Source organism: Ambystoma mexicanum, chromosome 13 (assembly GCF_040938575.1).
Source record: "Ambystoma mexicanum isolate Mex_15411 chromosome 13, UKY_AmexF1_1, whole genome shotgun sequence".
NCBI lineage: Eukaryota > Metazoa > Chordata > Amphibia > Caudata > Ambystomatidae > Ambystoma > Ambystoma mexicanum.
The window spans coordinates 645,668,807-645,689,913 of record NC_090938.1 but is presented as its reverse complement, the minus strand read 5'-3'; positions in this window follow the sequence as shown (position 1 = coordinate 645,689,913).

Sequence of the window (21,107 nt, the reverse complement as noted above, 5' to 3'; positions counted from 1 at the left end):
GCAATCCCGAAGGGGTGTGCTGTTACGTAACCTTGTCGTTCGACAACCACATCAACTACTATGTGCACCTCGGAGGTATAACGAAGATATGGCAGCCAAGAGCGAAAGAACTATATTATAAGGATGTGGTTGACAGGTGGACCAGAGGGGGGACTTAAGAGGGATAGGGAAGCCTACCATGCCCTTCCCCTCCTACTAAATTCATGACGAGGAAAAAGGCCAGAAAACACTGCAATCATCCATTCTATTTCAGATGGATTCCCAACTGACCCGTGATTAACAAGTATGTCGAGAGGTATCCACTCAGCCATACAGACCAGGGGTGGTGCAGACCTATCCCTGTGTGGATGAAGAGCCACAGGGCATGATCAGGGACACCTCTATTGACAGCCTGGACTAAGCACCAAGGAGCCAGGATGTTGACGTTGCTACAGAGACTAAGACATACCAGCGTTAGACATGAAGCACACGTAACACCTGCACTTCGGGACACAAACACGCATTCGAATACATGAAGAACACAAGCATACAATTCTATAGTTAGTGGACAGATACATATACATGCTGTCATTGCTTTTATTATTTTTGCCATTAGCCAAACGCAGCAACGCTGAAACCACAAGAGACAAGAGATCCTGAGCAAAGCTTGCAGATGCTTACCTGCAAATAACCCTATGGAACTGCAGCAGCACCTCTGGGACCCGACAGAGCCAAGTGTGACTAACCTATGGAAACGTAGCATAGCATGGACACTGTAGAAACTGCATTATAAGGTTTAGAGAAACTACAGCAGGCCTCAGGCTTCAGAGCAAGAGATGAGCTGAGCTCATTCAGGCTGGACAGAGGGCAAGATGTGTGAGACAAGACCTGCAGGCAAGGCCAAGAGATAGGGATGACATTCCAATCCACAGACGACAAAGGGACCAGCTGCAGAAAATGCTAATAATTCAGAGCTACACAGCTCAAATTCGTGGTTGATCTCTGAAGACGTGACGTGGCTGAAGCAGACAATGGACATCGATGAGCAGTGGGAAAGGAGCTCTGGTCCCACGCAGCCAGACACAGACAGCGACAAGTATGCAACAATATACAACAAGTGTTACACTGACCAGGAGAGCACTCTCTTAAGCTAAGGTGGTACACACAAGTTACAATGCAGACACATAGTCATTCTCATTACCGTGAAGAGGTACACAGTGAGCTGAGAATCTTTGCAGATCCCAGGCCTGGGGACGTCAGCTCTAGCCAATCACAGTTTAGTACCCTAGGGGAAGGTAGCAACAGGCAAGAACCAATTGTAAATCCACCACACTGCAACAATGTTATAGTTAGTAATTTGGGGATGGACCAGGCTAGCCACCTGACATGCGAGGGCCTGTAGAATCATATCTATAATGTCCACTATAGGTGGTAGAATATTCACTACCCAATCCCTTGGAGAAGGGCCCAAGTTGTGATGTCATACCGACAGAGTTGGGTAGTAAAACCGACCTGTGAGCTGAGGAAGGCTCGAGATGTGCATGGGCCTTTCATGTTCCTGTGCTGATCCCTGTTGGTTTTGCCTAAGATAAACCATAGTTTGAACTTGCCATTGACTGAGTCCTCCATGTATCCTGGGGGGAGGGAGTGGGCCCTCCAAGTCCGCGTACTTCCACTGTCCCTCTGGCATACCTGGTGGTGCCCCCCAACAAAACAAATAGAAACAAGAGTGGTTCATTACTTTTTACACCACATTTCCCCAGACGATGGACGTTGCATTCGAGGGAAAAATATTACATAGAAAGAGACATCACATTTCAACACCTACGTACGAAAGAGAGAACATTACATAAAACTAGACACAGTATTTCAGAACATCCATTTTGCACATTTTTTCCCAAAGAATATTAATTAAAATACTTACCTGTTATAATTCTCCATCCGGGGATTTGGACTCCTCAATCTGTAGTAAAGCTTGCCTGGGATGACAGCTTTTTGACTGATTGATGTGGACCCATCTTTCTTCTGTCTGTTCTCCTTTTGGGATGCAGATCCTGTAGTCAAAAGGGATAATTTATCTACAATTTCAAAGGCACCATGCCAAGACGAGAGATATTCCAACTCCTTGGCCTGATTCCTTTGAAAAGGATACAGGTAAACCTTGTCCCCTACTTCATATTCTTTCTTGGTGGTCTTTAGGTCTTAGTAGGTCTTAATTCCTTCAGCTGACCTTTCTAAATTGCACTGAGCATAAGCAAAAGCATGCTGGAGGTGCTTCCTTACATTTTTAATGTACTCGTGAGTAGTGGACACATTTATCAGTGTCTACTCCTGAGTTTTAAAGAGCAGATGCTGCGGTAACAGTATTTTTCATCCGGTCATGAGCTCAAATGGAGACATCTTTGTTGCGGAAGATTGTGTAGACCTAATAAACAACAGGACAAGCGGTAATCAGATGTCTGAACTGGGTCCAGAGTCTGCTACAAACATCTTTAAGATACTCACAATTGTTTTGTTGTATCTCTCCATTCCTCCACTTGAGGCTGAGTGGTAGGCAATGTGGAGTCTTCTTTTTGCCCCCTAGAAACTCCCACATCTTCGCCATCACCTCACTGGTAAAATGGCTTCCTCGGTCCGACTCAATCCTTTGCGGGAGGCAAAAACGAGAGAAGATGTGGTTGATCATTAGTGCCAGATCTGTCTCTGCCTTACAATTCGGGCTGGAAGACATTCTACCCACTTTGTGAACAAGCATGTCACAGTCAACATGTACTGGTTTCCTCTAGAGAAGCGAATGACTGGCCCGATGAAATCAACTTGTAAATCTGACCAAGGCAGTGTCATTCTCCTTTTTTGTAGGGGAGCTCTGTATGTGAGTGAACTGGGTTGAAATTGAGCACACACAAGACACCGCTTTAGGTAAGTGTCGAGGTCTTAGCCCATGTGGGGCCAGTAGGCAACCTCATGCAAGATTTCTTATGTCATGTGAAACCCCCTATGACCGGCAGTGGCCGCATCATGGGCGTGATTCAACAACAGGCTTCGTAATGAGGTAGGTACCACCCACTCGTCACAGCCAGGTAGGGCTCTCCTTACCAACAAACTGCCTTTGATTCGCCAAACTGGTACAATCCAACTCTGTTAGAGGAAAGCTCACAGGGTCTTCGATGTGTTGATAACATTTCACAATGATCTGGTCCTCTTTCTGTGCAGTGATCAAATCTACATCTGGGGTATCTTTACTCCACTGGGCAGTCAAGAGTTCACTATTCACACAAGTTTGTGACCTGGAGACAACAGCAACTTGGATTTCACCAAGCAGGGATTCTGTTTCTATGAAATCCCCCTGCAGAGCTCTGGGTTTAGCCAGCTGGTCTGCCAGGTCATTCCCAGTCTTATCCTGCCCCTCTATCTTGGAATGACCTTTCATCTTCTTCCAATAGATGGTCATCTCATTGGAGGTGACCAGATAGTCAATTGACTGGATTAGTTTGGCATGCTTTAAGGGTTTATTGTTAGCACAAAGCATGCCTTGATATTTCCTGTTAATCAGGTGCTCCACAAACCCTTTCCTGACATAATCAAATAGTCAGTGATTATGACCAGTTCATTGAGTTGGTGATGCACTGCAGTGAGGATGGCTTGATGAACGGCCATTAACTCTACAACCGGACTACTTTGTGGTCCTATTTTGTAACCAGCAGAAGGTTCTTGGGTATTGTTCACCCAGGCATTCCCAAAACCAGCCACTAGTTATTTTTCCCCGATGTTATCAACATGGTAGGAGCACCCATCTGCATAAACTGTGGGTATCCTCTGACACGTGTCTTCTTCATAGACCTTGTGTGGGGAAGTTAAGTACGCCTCCATGTTATTGGTCATTCGATTTTCGTCCTCGAGACAGCTTTCTTGAACACAATCATGTAAGTCTGCCAAACCTTGCGCTAGGTGACTCTTCTTGTTTTGCCCATATCTGACTCCACAGCAAAGCCTTGCATGGACAGAATCCAGGAAATAGTTCTGGAATTACTATTGTTACCCTGCTCGGATTCTGTCACTTTCGAGATATTGCAAGGGTTGGTGAGGAGTCTTGACAACGATGTGCTCTCCCTGTATGAATGAGTGGTAATTTGTCAACGCCCACATCATTGCCAGGAGTGCCTTCTCGCAATCATTGAATTTTTCCTCTACAGAGGACAAAGGCCCTCATTACAACCCCAACGCTAAACCATGGCGCTATTAGCACCATGGTTGGTGCCGGTGTTGTAGCGAGTCCGCCATGGTGGAATGGGGAAATACCGCCCCATTCCAAGGTTGGCGGGGCGGTATTTCCCCATTTCACCATGGCCATTCCCATTTTCGCCCCATAGGGCTCAATGGAACTGGGGAAGGTGCTAAGTACGGTACCCCAATTTGCGTAAACCCTTAACGCCAGGGTCGTAAGTCTTGCTCGTGTACTGTCACAAGATATTATGCAGCACAAACATGTCAAGGACCTTCTACCCCTGCAATGATGGTGACGCACAATAAAACACTTTTTATGATGGCACTGAATTCTTTTGAGGAGGCCTCGAGTCCGTCTCGCAACCAACCTCCACCGGCACCCCTTTTCCCAATGGACCAGGAACCAGGCCTGTGTGTTGTCAATGAATAATGTATTAATTTATTTTGTTAATATTCAATCAGGGCAAAAATCTGACAGTAGCCACTATGGCTGTGGCAACACAATGCACAGGCTTCTAGAACATAAGCAGGTTAAGATAGACTTCAGTGCCACACCAAATTTGTGTTGTGAAAAGCAATGCCAAATACTTTGCCTCAACTGATTGCAGGAAGATTAAGCACTCAATGGAATGACAATGGAAAACTGAGTTTAAAATGATTCAGTACTAATACCATAGGACAGCACACAAGAGATACTTTGGGCTGCTTACACTAGAGAAAAAGTAGGGCTTCCAAACAGACTAGCTAGCACACATAAGAAATTCGATTTTTACACAGGCAGCAAATGCGAAAGAAAAATCAAACAAAATCAGAGAATATCATTTGAATCCGTGAGCAGGGTGTGATAGAGAAGGAAAGATAGAGTAGGAAAAATGATTTTTCAAAGGTGAAAAGAAAGATTTGGAAAAATGAAAAAACAAATACCACTAAATTTAGCTGGAGCTGGAAATGACAGGCAAGTTCAAACCATGAAAAATGAAAGAAAGGCAATGCCAAATCCGAGTTCAGAACATGATAGAGGAAGTGGAATACTCTGGGAAAATCACTGTTTAAAGAATGAAAAGAAATATTTGGAAAAACGAAATTGGGAATCCCACTAAATTTGGCTTGGGCTGTAAATGACACACACGCTTTCAACAATGAGAAAGGCACACAGGAAACGCGTTTTTAGTGAAAATAACAGGGGCAACTCACAGGTATGTTTTGGGCAAAGAGATTCTCACAGTGGGAACAACACTTTGGGTTTAATATGACAGATGCAAAGGGGATTTGTTTTTAAACATACAATTTAACACATGGACAAATTCAGTTTTAGCTCATACTGGGAATAATTCTTTTGGGGCAACACTTTAATGACTATAACAATTAAATTACAACACTGGGCACAAGATGTTTGATTTCGAATTGCAACAACCTTGCTCCGTGAATTTCAATGGGGGAATTAATTGATTTACTAAGCAAAATACTAGGGAAATAACTTACTTAACTATGCAAACATACAAAGGAACTTTCAGGGGAAAGAGAAATATAATCAACAGATACACAAGGGATGGTTTTGTTCCATAGGAAAAATGACTTAAATGCACAGAGAAACATAGTATTTGTCAATTGGAGAGTTGCCGAATTGCACACACAAATAAAATACTTTTCAATAGAAAAATGACTAAATTTCATAAACAGAAAGAATAGAGAATCTTTTCTTGTGGAGACACTCTAGGGTAGTGCTTAAATAGATAGGACTTGTTTAATCTATGGCTGTGGAGCTCTATACTTACAGAAGAAAAGGATTCTATAGTCATCAATGGCGCCAGGGCTCCACTGCCAGGACCATCAAAGAAGTCAATCGAGGGCTCACTCTGTCCTCCCAACCAGTTACTCCAGGTTCCTGTTTTGCTCCAGGACTCGGCCCAATTTCTGCACGTATAGCTCCAGAGATTTTCTGCCAGCTGCACACCTCTGATTTTGTAGAGAGAATCCCCACTTGAGGAGGAGTAACCTATTTATAAGCCAAATGACATCACTGCTGTGCCATTCTCCTCGCACAACTGATTGGGCAGTGATCAAGGGTTCCCTACCCTTCCATAAGCCAGTAGGCTCAGAGAAAATTGGCGTGATTTGAACAGTCAGGGGAGGATACCTCATCAATCATATGACACAGGCAGGGGGTTGTATCAGGCTTTCGTACCTAGAAATCTCACATTTTAATAACTTCCCTTTCCCATCATGTTATGTCACTGATGGCCATATTTCTAGATACTGTATTTTTCAGGCAGTCACCGAAACTTTGTTTGATGACTGTGGGACCTACTGGTGCGAAGCCACAGTTTCCCTTGTTTCCGCTCAAACCACATGACTGAAAATTCAGGCATTCGATGGGCAGAACACCTAGCACCTGTTACACATTTTCTCACATTTTTATGATTTTCATATTTATGCAGAGGATACAATACATTTTTTTCTTATAACTTTTGATAGTCTGCTGCCACCAAAATTGTTTTCAGCCCAGTAGATGCGGCTTGCGGATAGCTTGTCAGAAATCCACACATGCATATTTTGGGCCAAACGTTATGGATATTACACAATGAAACATACGTCTCCTATTTAACACAAGGGGAAATCAGCTCCCTCCTTAAACTAGCCCCCACCTTTCCCATGTGTGGTTGTGAAATCACAAAGGGTCTTGTGCTGAGATTAGATCACATTCTGCTAAGCTTCAAAGGGCTAGCTGCTAGCTCAGGCCACAATTCTATTGGGGCCTTAGTGGTTTAGACCATAAACTGCTGGAGAGCACCCATGCTTGAAGGGAAACCAGACTCACAATACCATGGCAACAGGCTTTTAAGCCTCAGTTTCACATTTGGAAAGCCCACACCAGAAACAAAACCAGGACCAATATGTGGGGCCTATCTCTGCTGCAGGCATTTTACTTTTTAATCAACCTAATGAACACTTTGGTATGTAAAACCCTTGCACAGTAATTTCCTGCAAACAGTGATCACAGAAAGGCAACATAATGTACATATTTCTAGACTTTAACTGTGCATGTGAATACTTAAAGTGAAAATGTTAAAACACCATTGCAATGTTAATGCAGAAAGTTCCAGCCGTGAAACCTTTCATTTTGTTGCATTTAAAAATCTCCATGTAGATTCTGTGAATTATGAAGTCTTTTTGTGATGGGCTCATGATGAACAAACTCACAGTTCCTTTCTGGCATCCCTGCACATATTTTGAAGAGCATGTCTTTAATACAATGGAAGGGAAAAACAGATTTTGAAAGCAATCATTCTTGTTACAGTAACATCCCAGTCTGTTGTACAGGCTTGCACACATTTTGGCACTTCCATTTACATGCTGGATGCCGCAGTTTTTTTGCCAAGATGGTTTTTGCCCCTTGGGACCTTTGGCAAAAGTGTTTGCGTGTCTTTTCCTTTTGGGAGGCCATGAACATTTTTAGGCACCTTCAAGTTTGGATGCCCAAAATCACTCCTTCGTGTTTGGCAAAGGCCTCATTTTGCACGTACTCGAGCGCATGCTTTTTACTGAGGGTCATGTCCCCCCACTGACTCTGGCTTGTAGTTATGGCATTTAAGGGTTATTTCACCCCACAGTACGAGATGACTTTGTTGACCTTTTCATGCTTTTGATACAACACCGCTGTTAGGCAAGTATCTGAGAACCCTATCTCCAAGAAGAACTCCTTGTTCGTTATGGGGTAAGCCAAACAAGGAGCCTGCAAAATGCTTCTTTTCAGTTGTTTAACTGCCTAGGCTTGTTCCAGACCCCACTCCCACTTGACTCTGGCCTTTAATAAATCGACCATGGGTCCAGTGACCTCTGCGCAGTCTTCAATGAACTTCCGACTATAATTAGTGAGCCCAAGACGGCTTCCTAATTCTCGCAGAGTAGTAGTGTCTATTAGTTTCAATAAGGCTTCCACCTTCTTCGACTGTGGATTAAGACCCTGAGGGGTGATCTTGTGCCCTAAGAAGTTCACACAGGTCTTACACCACTGTGCCTTCTAAAACAACAGTTTTGCTCTGGCTTTCTGCAACCGGGTTAGAGAATAGCAGATTTCTGCTATATGTTCCTCCACAGTTGAGCTCTTGATCAAAACATCATCCACATAGGCCAGGTTTCCCCTTTCGCCCAAATCGGGCATGGCCTTATGTAGGATGATGTTGAACACATTGTTGGAGTTTATGTATCCAAAGGGGGTTTGGGTCCACGTGTACTCCTGCCCCCAAAGGTAAAGGCAAGCTTGTACTGGTCTTCCCTACTCACGGATACTGTCCAGTAACCGTTGGTCAGCTCAATAGTGATCTACACCTTTGAACTTTGGATCTGGGCCAGTCCCTGATCAATGTAGGAAAGGGGCCATCTAAACATTTGGACCCTTTTTTTTAACTCCCTCAGGTTGTATTGAAAAGGGGTATTTCACCCCAGGGACCAGCTAGTATTATCATAAATTACCCAATTTCACCTGCTTACAGGTCCGCTCATGCCAAGCAATGAACTCATGCTAGAGAAATCACACCTTCAGAAAAAATTTAGCATTTATTAGACATAAAGTATAATATAACAGAACAGTAAATTTAGCAGCAATTTGGGAAATAATAATTAGAGAAAATCACAAAGCTCATTAGAGAAACACAATCTTACGTCCCTTGCATGTTATTAATCAACGCTGAAAGATCCTGGTAATCTAAAATGAACTGCTTGCTCAGCTAGCTCTGTAGATAACAGCGCCACAAGGTGCCACCGGGGCTATCTCCGGGCACATGCTATTGCATAGCAGTCCGCGGATGAATCTTTCCCTGAGTCATGGGTGCATGTGCATTTTGTAATCTTGTGCTGTCAGTCAACGTGACGCACTGTTCCAGAACTTTCTTAGTGCAAAACATGTCCACTGATGGAAAATCCCAACTTGCTAACTCTCCAAGATGCTCCTTTCCTTCGTCCCTTGGTGCCCATCTGCAAAAGCACAGGAATGCTCTTATCAGTGCGTACGCGGCAGTGCCATTCCTTCCCATGCGAAAGAGGATTTGTTTACCAAGCCTGGCAGAGCCACTATGGCGAAGAGAGGAGCAGAAATAATATGCATTGCAATTAACCCCTTGTGAGAAAGCTTTACTGGCTAGTGTCATAGTGCCTTGACTACAAAGCCTGGCTATCCAAGTGCTATAATGCTTTAAGCACTCAAATACAGGTCTCTATTAGCTACTAAACTGGGGCCTCTGCCCTGCCTTTCTATGCACAATGCAACTTTCCTTGCCTTTGAGGCCTGCACCTTCAATGTAGCTCCTTATTAATGTAGGCGCTACTATCACAACACATTACTAAATTCATCTATAAAGATCTGTTTCAGCATTTATCACATACTTTGAATAAACTATTAGTCTTAGCTGTTAATGCAGCCCATGCAGCCCTCTAATTAATATGTGACATGTCGCACTTTCTATCTCACTACACAGGTCTGCACATAGGCCATTTGGTTTGAGTATCCCCAGTACCGGTATGTTGAAGGTGCTGTGGATCGGACAAAGTTTCCCACAGGATTCTAAGTTCTTAATAATCTATGTGAGTGACTCCATGGACATGAGCGGTAACCAGTATTGTTTCACAAACACTGGAGCCATCTCAGGGTCCATGCCAATAGATCTGCGTCCACAGTCGTATGAGTCCATTGAAAAGATATCTTGGAATTGCAGGAAGACCTGTTTCAGCCTATGTCTTCGCTCCTCTGTCTCACAGACATCAGCAAGATTGATCTTTTCCTCGACCATCTGCTTGAAACCTGGGAAGACATCAGGCTTGGCAATTTCAGCAGCATCCTCCAGCTGGGTGGAGAGATCTCTTTTGATGGTGTTGACCTGAACAGGAGGTGCCATGGAGTCGAGGTAGTGGTTCTTTACTAGGAACACTACCTCCTCCCTCCTGATGTCACAGGTCATCTCTTCCACCCCGTAGGGGCAGGAAGAGTACACCAACAAATTCCCCCCATACCTAGTAAAGATCTTTTCTGGAGGAATACCGTTGCTGATGTCGAAACAGTCGTTTGTGATGGGTCCCATGATTTCACTACTCAAATCAATAGAATAATGTTGGGCATCAACAGCCATTCCAATATAGGTGACTGCACCCACAGTTATACTTCGAAGGTTGCTGTTGTCCACAGATATTGAAATGGTGCTGTGTTCTAGGTCTACTAGAGCTGTCGGGTTTAAATACATACCTTGTTGTTGGTGATGGGAATTTAGATGTATATAGGGGTCCGGATGTTTGGGGTTCCGTCCTTGCTTAATTTTGAGGGGACGAGTACATTTTCGCACCTGCACTGGAATGATAAACTCTTTTCACACTTGAACTTCAACAGCAAAAGACAGCAATTTAGCTGACTGGAAAGATTTTTCAGTATTATCAAAGCCCATGGTGTTTCCCCCCAGTCGGGACCAGGATTTATTATTAATTAGTTCCATATTGATTGTGAATCAGTTGAGAATGTCACTTCCCAGATGAAAGGCGGAAGGGACAAATCTCACGACCCAACAATTATGTTCTATACTTTTGTCGCCAATGGACATTTTTAGCATACACCTGCTAGGTGACTTTGATCGGGTTCTTCCTTGTCTGGTTTCACAGGACTTAATGTTTCTTCTGACTTTGGATTGGTGTAAAATCCTAGGGTGTTCCCTTCCAGTCTGGTTTGCCACTTAAAACTGGGAGACAGGTTGATTTTCAAGAATGGAGAAATTTGTTCTCCTACAGAGATCACAATGAGGTCTGGGACTTGGTTATTCTTGAAATGGAACTCTACATCCTCAGAATGTTGATCAATCACCATTCAGGCCTACATAATTTGTACTCATTTATAATTTTATAGGGCAGTTAGTCTGAGTCCAGAGGACCTTGTTTACACAGTCGATGAGAGGTGATAACCTCCTCAGGAGAATGTTCCCCAGTAAACAAGATGTGCTCACTGGAGTCACAACTATCACCGGATAGTTCAACCAATGCCGTCCAATTTTTATTTCCAGATCTGCAGTTCCTTTGATGGAAATATCATACCTGTCGACATTTTTTAGTTGTCTGGGAAGTGGTGTGAGGGGAATTCGGTGACCCGCCCCCCGTCCTGAGTTTAGTTGGTCAAAGGCTTTTTTGGACAAGAAAGTGGCTTAGGATCCAGTATCCACCAGAGCTGATAATGCACACTGACCCTGCATCTTGGTCAGTGCAGAAAATTGTCCTTCTTTCTCCTTGAAAGAGAAGATCTGGCCTTCTTTCTCCTTGAAAGAGAAGATCGGCTTACCTGATCCCTCCAGGGATTCTTCTCCTTCAAACGGAATGATCCAGGGTTCCTCCATGAAGTGGGTTCTTGTTTGGCCTCTCCTACTTACCATTTTCTCTTTGTGTTCTAACATTTTGGGGGTAGAAGAAACACTTTCTGGATGAGAGGTTTTTAGGGTTTCTGTCTGAGTGAGAAAGGAAGCTTCCTCTAGGGCTTGGCATCTCCCCTCGACCTGGGCCCCCCCTCAGAAATGTGTGGTTTGTCGGAGGTGTACTCCTGTCTTTTCCCCAGACTTTTCCCATTTCCTCAGGCCAGGGTGTTGGGGAATTTTGGCAAGCAGGGTTAGGTTGAGATTTAAACTGAGCCCTCTTCATGCGCCCCATATCATCGGTCAGTTGCTGGACCTGTCGCTCCAGTTGCAAGACCTTTTCTGTGTGGTAGGCTGCTCCCGAAAAGGGTAACTGTCCCTTCTCCGGAAATAGTTCGGGTACTGGAAATTTTCCCTATAGTTTTCCAACCTGAATCTCCCTTCTCCCGGGTTCAGGGATCGATTGTCATGGAGAGGAGGATTGTTTTGGAAATTCTGGTTCGGGGCATATCTGGGGAAAAAGTTCAGATTGAGAGGTGGAGTTATACATCTCTCCTGAGGGAAGTTTGGAGGGAAGATTCCAAGGCAGTACTTACCTCGTTGGGTCTCCCCCTTGGGATGGGGGAGTGTATACATCCCCCAATATTGGTTTCATACCCTTGTACCTAGGGCTTACATAGGTGGCAGTGTCAAAGGGATCATTGTTTGGGGCCCCTGCCTGATAACCCGTTCTGAGGTGAGAGTTTGCAGCACACGCTTTTTGCTCACTGTGCCTTTCACAGATGGGAAATATCCATTTGCATATCAGTCTTTGTCCCGCCCACATGGGCAGTCCAGCCCCTTCCCCTGAATGTACAGAGGTTTTTAGAATGCCCCTCATGGACTGAAGCTTTAAAGGTTCTTCTCCAGCGAAGCTAGCTAGGGGTCTCTCTGTAGTCACATCTTCAGCCAATCTAACTCCCTGACTTTCTCATCATAAGTGTTTTCATGGGCTAAGGTACTTACAATATTATTCCTTACCAGGATACACTGGTCCTGCCAATTTCCCTTCTGTGTTGTAGAGATGAATGCTCATCAATATCAGACAGGGACTGGCCTTCTGGATCAGTTGGGCTAGGCCTGGGTATGTCTAACTGCCTCATGTCACCCTGTTCTTGATAGGTGGCATGCATGAGATTGGTTCCCATGTGTACATGAGAGGTTGTAAATGACTGGCATGAGGCCCCTGCTGGGAGGGTAGCCTCACCTTGATCAGTGGGCCTTGTCCCATATCCTGATTGGTCAGGGTGCCTCAGGGCCTGTTTATTATTTTCAATTTATTTCTTTGGTGAGACTCTCACCCGTGTGTCTCTCTTTTCTTATTTCCTGTTGGTAGTCAGAGAGCTGGCTTTTTAATTCTGACATTAAGGGCTGATCTTTTGTTTTCTGCACCTCATGCTGAAGTGATTCATTCTCCCTCTGTGAGCCTTGTATGCTGCATTCATATTCAAGGTGCTGTTCCTTCAGGAAAGTAAACACTTTCTCTTGCTCATCCCCATAATTTGCTGCCGCTTATAGTTCAGGTTCTGTTTGTCTCACTCGCTCTATTAGCTCATTCCTTTCTTCTCTAATTCTGGTCAGTTCCTGAGAACCTGACTGACTCTGCATCCATTTTCAACTGATGCACCTCCTGTGCAAGGACACTATTCACCTGGTTCAAGAGTTATGTTTCCTTCACCAGTTGAATTTTCTGTTGTTTTAAAGTATGTACCTTCTGATATATCTGATCAAAGTCATTTTGGGAATCAACCCCTTTTATAATTAACAGACTTTTCATTTTTCAACTCCTTTATTTGTAATTGAAAGGCCATATGGTCATCTAACAGCCCTCTATTATCATGTTGCAGTGTGATCAAATTTTCCACACACTTTTTATGTGCATTTTGCAGTGCAGAAAATTGTGTTTCATGCTCTGCACTCTCTTGCTGCTGGGTTTTAGGGCATTTTTGAGTTGTTCCATGAGGCTTTTTTGTTTTTGCTCAAAAATATGGCCTGCTGTGCTTGATCTTCTAATTGTTTAAGTTCTTTCTGCGCCTCATTTAGAATCTCAGTCTGACTCCGCGCACAGGCTTCACTCTTCTGCACTCGCTTTTCCAGTAACTGCAAGTAGAAGTCTAAATAAGCTGTGAGATGAGCCATTTGACTTAGTTCTTGAGAATTTCAGGTCATATAACATGCCTCCAATGCTTTGTACCATATCTCACTTTCACACCAAATATCAATTCCTTCTGATGTGACATTTTGCATCATTTTAGCTTTCCAGCTTCCTTCCTCCACCCCTGTCCACTCCCCACGAATGAACAGCTTTGTAAGGAAATTTCTCCTGGCATCATCTATTTCAATTGTATTCATTTTTTTCAAATTAGCTCTATTAAAGAATAATCATGGTTGAGATATAGCAATGTACATCAATTGTATTCATTTTATTTTTCTTCAAATTAGCTCTATTAAAGAATAACCATGGTTGAGTCATAGCAATGTACAGTTACACATTCACTTGATACACCACTCGTCATGACCAGTTTTTGGATATTCGTTTCCCCCCGTTCATAACAAAAGAACAGAATCACCCCAACCACCCCCCTGATTTCATACCCCCCTTATGACTAACGACCTAGGAGATGAGAGCACCTTTGTCGCGGGAGCCTGCCTGCGGCTCCCGCCTGCTCTGGCACTTCCCTTGTTTGATTCAGTGTCTGTTATCCACATTCGCCTGGGTTTCACTGTGTTTCCGCTCTGGGGTCCGTTATGTGGCCTTCCATTACCTGTTTATCTCCCATTCCCCTCCCACCTGCATATAGTGCTGTCATCCAACTCTGCCCTTTCTACACTTATTCCCCTTCAGGTTTCATTTCCCCCCTGGGTCTCAAGGGCCCCGTGTGGTCTCTCTGGGTCGTATCTTTCTAGGAAGGGTGCCCATTTCATCTCCCTGGAGGGGGTTTGGCCATTTATTTGTCTGGTGAGCTGCTCCATTGTATATATGTCGAGGGCATTGGCAGCCCATTGCTTCTCGCTAGGAAGATTCATCCTTTTCCTGCCGCCTGCGATGCAGGCTCTAGCTGCTAATAGCAAGTAGTGTGGCATGTGCGGGAGCTTGGTCCACTCCCCTTCCGTTACCTCTATCCCAAATAACACCAGGAGGGGGCTCAGTTGCCTGTCCACCCCATCCAGGTTCTTTATCCATCCCAGAATTTCCTTCCAGTATTTCTGCACTCTTTCACAGGCCCACCACATGTACCAATAGTTTGCTCTCAACCCGCATTTCCTCCAGCAATGGGGGTCTGATCCCGGGTACATCTGAGAAAGTCTCACTGGGTCCCACTGCCACCTGTATAGGAGTTGTAACCCATGAAGCTTGTACTGTCAAGCAACTGATGTGCAGTGTGCATTCCCACATAACCTTTGCCACTGCTCTCCCTCCATCTCAATTTCCACATCCCTTTCCCATTTCCTCCTGTGTACCTCCTGTGTACCTCTATGTCTCCTCCATGCGCTTCTAATAGGGCTTGGTATAGTTCGTAGATGAGTCCCTTCGTTCCTTTTCCAGTATCTAGTACCTTCTCTGTGTGTGTCAGTTCCCTTTGCAGGTCTTTTTTCAAAATTTCTGACATCAGCACCCCTTTAAGTTGCAAGTATATAAATACCAAAATTGTTCCCCCACCCAAAATTTCTTCCAGCTCCCTTAGCTTGATAAACATGTCTTTTTTTAGGACCTGTCCCACTCGCTCGACTCCTCCCTCAAACCAGTCCTGGAACCTTTCGTGTCTGAGGATGTGGTCCCTAATAGGTGGTGCACAAATGTGACTTAGGGGCGAGGGCCAAGTCGTTACCCCATCATTTCTTTCTTGATTTTCCAGAGGGACCAGAGCGGGCCCAGGATCTTGTGCGTCCTTACCTTTTGCGGGACGGCCTCTCGTGGTGCTCACAGCCATTCTCCGAGCGTGATTGGGCAAAAAAGGTGATTCTCGATGCCCACCCACTGTTTTTGCTTGTTTCCCCGTAGGTGGGGGACCAAAGCTCTAAACTGGGCTGCCTGTAGTATGTGCGCATTTCCGGTAGCCCTACCCCTCCCTTTCCCTTAGGTTATACCAGTTGTCTATAGGCTGCTCTATGTTTCTTTCCCTACCAGAGGAATCTCAATGTCCTCCTTTTAAGTTCACCAAAGTGTATGTCCGGCAGTTATATCGGCAATGCCTGCTATAGATTTAGTACTCTGGGGAGGCGGACCATTTTGAGCACAATCAGACGCCCTAGCCATGAGATGGTGAGTTTCGACCAGGTGTCTAGCTCCCCAAAGAGCCGGTGCAGTAGGGGGGATATGATATGATATTTTATTTATATCGTGCTCATACACAAGTGTTTCAGAGCGCGACCAGGCAAAGGGAGGGGAGCAAGGAAGAACAATAACAACGGTCTTACTAGGCCCAGTGACATTAAGAAAGCGCAAGTGCATAGGAAAGGGAAAAGGGGGAAAGTGCATGGGAGATGGGAGAGGTGGAAAGTGTGGAGAGACCAGAATAAATAAAATAAATAAGATGAATAAATAAATATAGGTGGTAGTGCAGCCAGCAAGTGGCAAGTGCTGGGTTAAGCAGATAGGGTATATTTGATAACGCAGAAGATAAAAGGGTGGGGGACTTTATGGGTACAGATACAGACCCCAGTGCAAGAGGAGGACCGGAGGCAGTGCAGGAGAATGGCAGGGTGAGCAGGTACCTGGGCCAGAAGGACAGAGGGTGGCCAGGTGCACAGTGCCAGAGAGAAAACAGATCAGCAGGGGAGAAGAGGGGCAAAGGCAGAAGTGAAGAGGAAGGTCTTGAGGTGCTTCCAGAACCGGAAATGGTTCTCCTCAAGTTTCAAGGTGGGATGGAGGCTTTTCCAAAGGGAGACCCCAGCCGAAGACAGAGATCTATCCCCAGCTCGTTTATTTGAAAAACAACTGACCCCGAGGGAGTTGGAAGTAGAGGAGCAAAGGGCTCGAGATGGGAGGTATTTACAGAGGGATAGTTGAAGGTATTTTGGACACAGGCCCCAGAAAGCCTTGTGGACAATGCAGAGGGGTTTAAATGTAATCCTTGCATCCACTGGGAGCTAATGGAGGGATTTCAGATGTGGTGAGATACGATCCCAGGGCTTGAGGCCAAGGACAAGTCTTGCAGTCCTGTCCTGGATTAGTTGTAAAGGGTGGAGAGTGGAGGCAGGTAGATTTAGAAAGAGGCTGCTACAGTAGTCCAACCTAGAGAGAACCAGAGCTTGGGAGACAATAAGCTTCCGAGGGAAGGAGAGAAAAGGCAGAGTACCTCTGAGGAGGTGTAGTAAGAAGTTTGACTTTTTTGAGATGCCAGAAATGTGCGCGGAGAAGGAAAGTGGGGAGTCAAAGATGACCCCAAGATTTTTGGCCTTACAGGTAGGGGTAGGAGGAGGGCCAAGGGAGGCCAGCCAGAGGGTGAGGGGAAAGGAAGGTGAAGGTGTACCAATGAGGAGGATCTCAGTCTTGTTGGCATTTAGACAAAGATTGTTGGCGGCACGTCAATTCTGAATGGCAATACTCCTACCGCCCGTCCCCTTTCCTCCATACTTGTGGGACATCTCTCCGTCCTGTGGGACGGGACCGGAGCACTTTGTAAAAAGCATCCAATTTTTTTTTCAAAAATGTGTCCCTCCTCTCTTTCCTGCGCGGGGCCCGGCACGCGGCCGTAATCCCACCCACCTTGGCTCCGCCCCGCGCATCGCCCATCAGTCCTTTTCCCCACTCGATCAGGGCCGGACGCACTTGCATCCTCGGAAGATTTTCTTCCCTTTTTTCCTCTCTGGCTCTCGCTAGCGTTCGTTTACTAGTCTGTCTATGTCTTTGAAATGAGACTTTCCAGATTGTTCATTGTGTCACCGTCGCTTCGCGAGGGCGGATCCCCATCCTCTTTGTTTAGAGTGTTTGGGTCCGGAACACCGTTGGGACTCCTGTTTTTACTGTGACTCCCTTTCGGTCCGGGCACTTCAACGTCGGTTGGAGCGGTGGGAGGAGGTGTTCCGACGAACTCCTCCTTCGCATTTTCAGGCGTTCATCGACGAGAAGAAGAAACGGCCGGTAAGTTCTTTACTTTTCAGAGCACCCCGGCCAGGGGATACCTTTCCGGGTTCCTCTCGGTCCGGGAGGGGCGTTGATCGCTCTGTCACCGGGGTTTGCCCTGAGGTGCCGTTGGGCCTAATAATTCTACCAGAGTTTTCTCCGAGGGTCTCTGTAAGGGGCCTGTGAACACCGGAGTATGCTCCGAGGCCCCTCCTGTGGGGGCTGTTTGTAGACCCTGTTCTACTGAATCGTGGGGTACCGGAGCTCGCTCTGAGGCCTCTCTGTCGGCTTCCCTCAAAAACAAGACCGGGGTGCGCCCCGAGGCCTTGGCTGGGCTGGTTGTTACCGAACGAATGTTCGAGGCCCGTGCAGATAAGGCTGTTATCAGGCCTGGGTCTGAGGTCCCCGTTCAGAGGCTAAAGCTACCAACAGTTCTGAGAGGCTGGACAAGTCTTTGTCGGTGAAAGCGGTTTCTCACCGTTCCCGCTCTTGTGGTGATACCAGATCTGTTGAGGGGGCAAAGAAGCAAAGTTCTTCTTTGACCGGCACTGCCGAGGTCCTTCCTTCGAAGGCTAATTTGGCGGTTGGTATGTCACAAAAACATTCCAGGCCTCATAGTACCGGCTTGGCCGAGGTTCCTTATGTTAAGGCTAAGATTAAGACCCCTGATCCATCGACGGGGACCCCTGCCTCACTTCCTCACATGCCGCAGTTCCCCTCAGATGAGGACAAAATGGCACCCGTTACCGCCACGACCATGGTGGCCATTTTAGGTGCTACCCCTACAACTACGCCATCGGCCTCTGGTGTAGGGTGCAGTCCCTTGGGTGAACCTAAGGTCCCTTGTGCGCATCCTGACCGGCCGGTTTATGATTGGAATACCCAGATGCCTCTCCCGCACAATGTTTCGTTGCCTGCGGGGGCGGATCCTTTGATTTATGTGGATATGTCGGTGGAGGGGCCGGTGTGGCACCCTTCCCCGTTACATCTCTGGATTTGTCCACCTCATGAGAGGCCTCCTCAGGTTCCGAAGCAATCTCCTGAGCATGCTTTTTTCAGTACTTTTCAAGCGCTTATGCGCCCACCGACCCCATGAGGGAATATTTCAAAGGGCTTTTCAAGGAGATATGTCCACCTGTGTCTCCGGCTCCACCCGTTCCTCCGGTGGTTCTGGCGGCGCCTCCCTTGCCTGTGGTGCCTCCCCCGGCTCTTCCGCCTGTGCCTCCATTGTCTCCAGTGGACAAGGCAGTGCCTGACACGGCTCAGCAGGATCCTGACCTGTCAGATGACCCTAAAGGAGATCAGGACAACGAGGACCTTCCCCGCTCTATCAGAGCCTTTCATGACCGGGTACTGGACATGATGAGTTTCTTAGATGTTCCGGTGCCCGAGGCACCAGTCCGCAGGAGGGCATGCTTTCTGGGGCGTTCACCCTGTCTCCCTTGGAGCGTACCGGCCTGTTCCTGCAGAAGGACGATCTGGCCGAGGTCCGAAGAGTCTGGGAAAAGCCACACTCGGGACTTTTTGTCAATAAGAAGATTGACGCGAGGTACAGGCTGCATTCTTCGGAAGAGGTGGCCCTGTCGTCTTGTCCGCCTCCCTCCTCCACAGTGGTGGCTGCGGCTACGTTGCAATCCAAACCTGCAGCATCCTCTTCCACGACGGCTACTTAGGTCTTGGGAAAGGAGGGAAAGCTCCTGGACTCCCTAGGGAGGAAAATCTTTGCCAACTCAGCCTTGCAGCTCAGGCAGGCCAACGCTGAGTTGATATTGGCGGGAGCTAACATGCGGATGTGGAAAGGTCTGTCAGAGTTTTCTGGAGCACATCCCGGTCGAGAAGTTGGAAGACTTCAAAGGAGGCCTTTCCGATGCCAGGGTCTTGGCCCAGAATCTCCTGTAGGCTGCGGCTCACCACGTAGACACCTCCGCTCGGGGCCTGATGCTTGGGGTTGATACCTCACAGCAGGCGTGGCTGCATGCCACTACATTTTCTAAGAAAGTGCAAGACAAGGTGTTGGACTTTCCATTCGAAGGTAAGGAGCTTTTTCATTCTACTACTGATGTAGAGCTAAATCATTGTCTGTTCTGGTCAAAGCTCCTTTCAAATCCCAGAGACCGTTGTTGCAAAGTCAACCCTCCTCTGGTTTTAGGGGCTTCCTCGACCGCAAACCTCACAGAGTGGATACTCCTGCGGGGAGTAACCACCGTAGACAACAACGCATGCAGTTTTTCTCCCGCTCCTCAGCCTCCTCATCAGGTTCAGGTGGCACAGCCACCGATAAACCTGCCAAATTAGGGTTTTCAGCGCTCCCACGAGACCCCGGTGGGAGGACGCATTGCGTCTCATTGGGAGGCGTGGCAGACCATCAAAGAAGACAGATGGGTCTTGTCAGTCACTCGAGCGGGCTTCCGCTTACCTTTACCTCCTACCCCACCTCTCAACCCTCCTTTTCAGCTGTCGGACTCACCCTTCCTCAAGGCCGAAGTTCAGAAACTTCTGGACCTCAGAGCTGTGGAACCCCTTCCCCTTGGGGAGCGAGGGAAGGGCTTCTACTCCCGGCGGTTTACGGTGCCCAAACCCAACCAGGCTGGCCTGCGCACCATCCTAGACCTTTCCCAGTTCAATCTTTTCCTACCCCAAGAGAAATTCAAGATGATCACGCCCAGCCAGATACGCTCCTCCTTTCAGATGGGCGATTCGCTCAGCGTTGTGGATCTTCAGGATGCGTATATGCATATCCTGATTTGGAATCCACACAGGAGATATCTCCGCTTCTCTTTGGGAGAGGAGCACTTCCAGTTTCGGGGGCTTCCTTTTGGCCTCAGCTCGGCGCCGCGTGTCTTCACGAAGATGATGTCGTAGATTGCGGCCTATCTTCGTCTCCAGGGTATCCATGTGTATCCTTATTTGGACGACTGGCTCTTACGCAGCCCTTGTCCACTGGCAGCAGTGGGCAACCTCCAGTCTCTCCTTCAGCTCCTGTTCTATGTTGGGCTGTCGGTGAACTGGTGGAAATCCTCCATGACCATCTCACAGGACCTGATCTTCCTGGGTTTTCGTTGGAACACGATCGACTGCAGAGTGTATCTGACCGAGGACAGAATGGCGGATCTGTTAGCCACGTGTCAGATGTTTGCGCAGTCGGAGAGCATGTCGGCCTGGTGGTTCCAGAGGCTTCTGGGTCTCATGGCCTCGTGTGTACTGGCGCTTCCTCTTGCTCTTCTCAAAATGAGACGGACCCAGATGGCTCTTCAGAGTTCATGGCGTCAGGCAGTGGATCCGGATACCATGCGGATAATGATTCAGGATTCCATGAGAGTGGACCTGGATTGGTGGTCATCTCTCAGCAATCTGTCTGGGGGCGCGGGGTTTCAGGACCCCGTCCCCATGGTGACGATCACGACGGACTCCTCCCTTCTAGG